The sequence below is a fragment of the Oncorhynchus keta genome, chromosome 7 (assembly GCF_023373465.1).
Source record: "Oncorhynchus keta strain PuntledgeMale-10-30-2019 chromosome 7, Oket_V2, whole genome shotgun sequence".
Classification (NCBI taxonomy): Eukaryota; Metazoa; Chordata; class Actinopteri; order Salmoniformes; family Salmonidae; genus Oncorhynchus; species Oncorhynchus keta.
In genome coordinates this window covers 26,922,381-26,928,380 of record NC_068427.1, presented here as the reverse complement: position 1 = coordinate 26,928,380, position 6,000 = coordinate 26,922,381, and positions in this window count along the sequence as shown.

The window sequence follows — 6,000 nt, the reverse complement described above, 5'->3', positions numbered from 1 at the left end:
CCCACCCTCACCTCGTCACCACTCTCCCCCTGTCCTCCCACCCTCACCTCGTCACCACTCTTCCCTCCTCCCACCCTCACCTGTCCTCCCTCCCCTCACCTCGTCACCACTCTCCCCCTGTCCTCCCACCCTCACCTCGTCACCACTCTCCCCCTGTCCTCCCACCCTCACCTCGTCACCACTCTTCCCCTGTCCTCCCACCCTCACCTCGTCACCACTCTCCCCCTGTCCTCCCACCCTCACCTCGTCTGCACTCTCCCCCGTCCTACCACCCTCACCTCGTTTCCCCCTCCATATATCCTACCACCCTTACCCCATCTCCATTCTCCCCCTGTCCTCCCACTCTGGCAACTATGGCTCCAGCCTGCCAGCCTTCCAGATTTACCGCCATGCTGAAACATGGCGAAAGGGATCTGGCACTTTCAGAGTACACCATGCGAGAGACGGCTGCAAAGGCAGACGAGTGTCAGGGCGGAGAGTTCAGAGGGCAAAAATAACAGAGACAATGATCGCGGTTATAAATTCTGGCGCAGACGCATCAAGCTGTCCACGCGCTCCTTAGGTAGGGTGTCAGGCCATTGGAAGTGAAAACATTAACCCCATCCTGACTAAAAAGGTCATAACTCACAGCCCAGCTCTGACATGAGTTACTGTCGCTCATTACGGCTGGACAACCTGTCTTCTACTCCCTCTCTCTTTCTATCTCTCTCTATGTCTCTCTCCCTACTATCATTGATGTGATGGTGGGTGGATGTATCCATTGCTAGAGTCTCTGGAGTGTTAAAAGATACTCTTACCCCCTAAAAAATGTGAATGCCCCAAGTGTGCAGCGAGAGGAACCGAAAGCAATGGTGGTGTCACCCACACTTCATTTTTACAATTCGAACACAACGCTCTCATATGATATGGGCTGTTATTCGCCTCGGGTGTAATTTATATTCTACTCAGGCAGTGTGTGAGGCAGCTTCAGAATGAGGCCCCCCCACTGCTTAGTGGCACTCTGCCCAGGCCAGAACTCTCTGCCCTCACTTCACCAACACTCTGAAAACCTCATCAGAGAGAGGGAGAGAGAGAGAGCAGTCCTTAACACCCCACCCCAGACCAACTCTATTCAAGACCTCATTTCCAACCTTTGATTTAACCTTTGCTAAATAGAAGGGAAACTCATTTATTTGTAAAGAAATATATACAAAAAGGATAGAAGGGACAAACATAGGATTCAAAGGGGTGGTTATGTGTTAATAATTCTTCTTAACTACTTGGCTAAACCCAGATGAAATACGAAGAGCTTAAATCAACATAGACTTTGAATGGACTATAACAGTAGTAGTGCATGATAAATGAAGGATTTATATCATTTTACAGATTTTTTTGTCACAGTAATTTGGGTATGAAATAAAAAGTGCTGCCAAAGTGGTGTAATCGAAGCGTGGGAGTCACTGTGTGCTTTAGATAGATTTATGGCCCTGCCGCAAGTTAGCCAGATAAAATGTTACTTGAGAGCAGCTGAAAATGTAAGTAAAATGAACAGAGGAATAGAGAGGAGAAGAAGGGAAAAGCCTAAAGAAAGCTTAGAGACCAGGATAACACATATCTAATGATCTCACACATGGCACTTATCTTCCGAACAGCTGAAAACACCATTTTTTGCTCCACCATCGATAAAACATCCAAAGGGAGAGTACTTTCAAAGAGATTTAATCTGTTTTCCTTCCTTCCCTCCCCTCCATCCATCCCTCCATCCCTCTACAGCTAGCACCAACCTCTGGAGATCAGGCCTGACTCTGTTTAGCCGGCTGGTGATAAAAAGGTTATCTGCAATGTATGAAGGTGCTAAGCAGAGATCTGTCAGTGTGAGCACGCCTGGGGGCTAGTCAGGGATGGAGTGCGAGGTTAGAGAGGAGGGGAGGGAGAGAGGGAGGGAGGGAGTGAACCGCTTAATGGTTTTATTGAATTAATCACGAGTGAGAGATCAGCCATGGCCAGAGGCAACCACAAGGCCCTAGCTGTATAGCTGGAGCTACACGGCGGGGCGGACGGCAGGGCGGTGATCCCAGCCCATTGGAATGCCTGCTCAGAGCCATGAAAGAATAGACGACTTCAATTGGGTTATTGGTCTGTGGAGAGACTAGTGCGGCAGAGAAAGGAGAGGTCCTTTAACTTAATTAAACACTAATATGAAGCAGTCAGTGACTCTCCCTCTTTGTTCTGGGGGGGACTTTGGAAAGAGGGGGGCTGAAATCTCGACCTTTGTGAATCGTGGTGTCCAGCATGAGGTGAGGTGGGGGGGATTAGACGAGGATTAGACTGCGTGTTTTGGTGGTGTGTGTGTGCTTGTGTGTGTGCGTGTGCGTGTGTCCAAGCTGGTGTTGGCTGCCCGGTCCGGTCAGAGGTCTGATCACTGACACCAGGATTACCCTGAGCTCAGAGCCCAAACCTTCCTGCTGACAGATGACTGGGTCCAACACACACACAGGGGACACACACTTTGCACCCTCATCTGACCTCTGGATACGAGTGTGTCTGTGTGCTTGTGTGCATTATGTGTGTGTTTGTTTGGATCAGTGATCGTAGTGAGCGGGCAATAATCCAACAGGCTGGCAGCCAGTCTAACCTTACAGGAGGATAAATATTAGCTACTCAACTCTGAAATATGGAAAGAGTGAATATACTAGCTTTATTGTCCCTGCAATCTTCCTACATTTACCTTTGCTGACAGTAGAGCTGCTAGAGAGTCAGAATCTACCCAATGTATAACATAGCAAAGATAAAACAAGGTAAAACAACTAGATTCCAATGGTCTGGAATAGCTCATGAAAATATCTGTTAACTTTGCCCCATATTAAACTAATGCATCGGCATTCCCAGATAATTACTATATTGTATTTATCAGTTTCACGGTGGTAATAAAAGACTAAAGAGCATGTTTGTTTCTGGTTGACTGACAGTTCGACCCTGTTTCTGGGTGGTCTGGGGGGTGGGGGATCTTTGACAGGCCATCCTTACCCTCCTTTCAGACATTTATTTTATTTTCCTCTCTCTTTAAAAAAAAAAGCTTTAAAGGGAATAGCCGTGCCCACGTCAGGCTTCAATTTCTCATCCCTAAAGGCTATCCTGACATGTTAGACACAGATTCCACATGTTCCCCTTTAAATGAGCCACTCTTTCCCTTTAAAGATTCAACCCCTTCTCCCTCTTGGGCTATTTTGACACACTTTGACACGGTTCACTCTGCACTCATTACTCACATGCATTTTTGGAATAGCTTCTGATTCCGTCTGATTATTCCATGTTTCCTCGACTTTGTAGCTGGTTTTGACACCTTGATTCAATGGTAGGTCAAACCGAGACATGCCCACTGGAATAGAGCATCCATGCCATCTCTCTCGCTACACTACAGGATGTTTGGGTAGTTAGCCTCCCTCAATGTGTGTTAATTATTTGTGTGTCGAGGGGTAGATCACCAATTATCTCTCCAGTCCTCCTATGCTGCTGAAGTGAACTGATATCTTCTCCTAGTCCATACAATATGTTCAACACACCTGCAGTTAGGCCTTACAGTATATATATATTTTCTTATTTAACATTTATTTAACTAGGCAAGTCAGTTAAGAACAAATTCTTATTTACAATGACGGCCTACCCCGGCCAAACCCTAACCCGGATGACGCTGGGCCAAATGTGCGCTGCCCTATGGGACTCCCAATCACGGCCGGTTGTGATACAGCCTGGAATCAAACCAGGGTCTGTAGTGACGCCTCTAGCACTGAGATGTAGTGCCTTAGACCGCTGCGCCACTCGGGACCAATTGGTCAAATTAAGGTAAGGGAAGAACTACGTTCATGTACTATAGAGAAACATTCCAGTATTCAGGCCGACTCAATCATGCAACTCAAAATGAAACTTTTGACCTAAGTAAGGACAGCAGGGTGCACAAAGCCCTACAGTGTGTTTGTGAGTGTGAGTCTGTGCAATATTTATGATGTGGGTACAGGTTTTTGGGATTCTTTGATGTAAACTCTATATAAACCTGTATGTCATCGTTGCTATGTGTTTGTGGTTTGGTCCTATACGTACTGGTTCCTGTGTTCCCGGATCGCTGCGTTTATAGATCTATGCAGCCAGGCTTTTCTGACACAGGAAATTGGCTGTCTGTCTGGGGGATTGTGGGCCCTCTGTCCAGCCTCCTATGAGATTCACTCCCAATGTGACGGTAGGAACTTCATCACAATGACAGACGCACTGCACTCTACACTCCCCAGGAAAACATCACACAAATTAGTTTCAGCCTTTTTAGAGCTTAGATTGATTATTTGTTTGGACATTGTAATTTTTAGCAGTTGTTTGCATTACTTTGTACATAGTTCTATGTAGGAAATACATAGTTTGTTGAGACCATTTACATTAAAATTAGTATAATTTCTGTGAAATACAGTGCTTTGAGAATGTATTCAGACCCCTAGACTTTTTCCACATTTTGTTACGTTACAGTCATATTCTAAAATGGATAACATTTTTGAAAATACTCAGCAATCTACACACTATACCAGATAATGACAAAGTGAACGCAGGTTTTTAGACATTTTTGCAATAGAAATAGCTGATTTACATAAGTATTCAGAACCTTTGCTATGTGACTCTAAATTGACCTCAGATGCATCCGATTTCCATTGATCATCCTTGAGATGTTTCTACAACTTGATTGTAGTCCACCTGTTGACTGGCAAATGACAGTCTTTGCCAAAAGGCACTTAAAGACTCTCAGACCATGAGAAACAAGATTTGCTGGTCACATCTGGAGGAAACTTGGCACCATCCCTACGGTGAAGCATGGTGGTGGCAGCATCATGCGGTGAGGATGTTTTTCAGCGGCAGGGACTGGAAGACTAGTCCGGATCGAGGCAAAGACGAACAGAGAAAAGTACAGAGATCCTTGATGAATACCTGCTCCAGAGCCCTCAGGACCTCAGATTGGGACGAAAGTTCACCTTCCAACAGGACAACAACCCTAAGCACACAGCCAAGACAACGCAGGAGTGACTTCGGGAGAAGTCTCAATGTCCTTGAGTGGCCTGGCCAGAGCCCAGACCTGATTGAACATCTCTGGAAAGACCTGAAAATAGATGTGCAGCAACGCTCCCAATCCAACCTGACAGAGCCTGAGAGGATCTTAAGAGAAGAATAAAAGAAACTCCCCAAATACAGGTGTGCCAGGCTTGTCGTCATAACCAATAAGATTTGAGGCTGCCAAAGGTTCTTCAACAAAGTACTGAGTAAAGGGTCTGAATACTTATCACATTTACATATTTCAGTATTTTTATTTAATAAATTAGCAAACATTTCTAAAATTCTTTTAGAATTTTTTTCTTTGTCGTTATGGGGTATTGTGTGTAGATTGAAAAATTGAAAAAAACATTTAATCAATTTTAGAATAAGGCTGTAATCTACCAAAATGTGGAAAAAGTCAAGGTGTTTGAATACCTTCCGAAGGCATTGTATGCCCCCTCCTAATGCTTTAATGATGCTCATTGCAATAAATGCTTTGTGTATTTAGGCTACTTCATGGTTTGTAGCATAATACGGTCTACTATATCCATTTATCCATTTGACAAGGATATTGTGCTCAGTAGCTACTTTGTGAAAGTGTATGTATTCCATTAGTTTCCACAGTGTTTTTCCTTTCACAAACTAAGTCCCCACTGCTTGTGTGTAATCCAGATTTATGTCAAAGTATATTTAGATAATAACTGATTAAACCTTTGACAAACATCTCATTCCATGTCATTTCATCCATCAGCCCTGCTGCTTTAAAACCTACTCCATAAAACCTCAGGCAGAGTGCCGTTGTTCAAGTGTTTTTGGAACAAATCGGAGCAGAGCTAGTCTAATGGGTTTGTATTTATTTTCTGTGTTTAATTGGACAAATTAATTGCATTCCAGCAGTGGAGTATAGTGGCATTATTGTTCTAGAGAATAAACACGGAGAGGTCCAGCATGGAC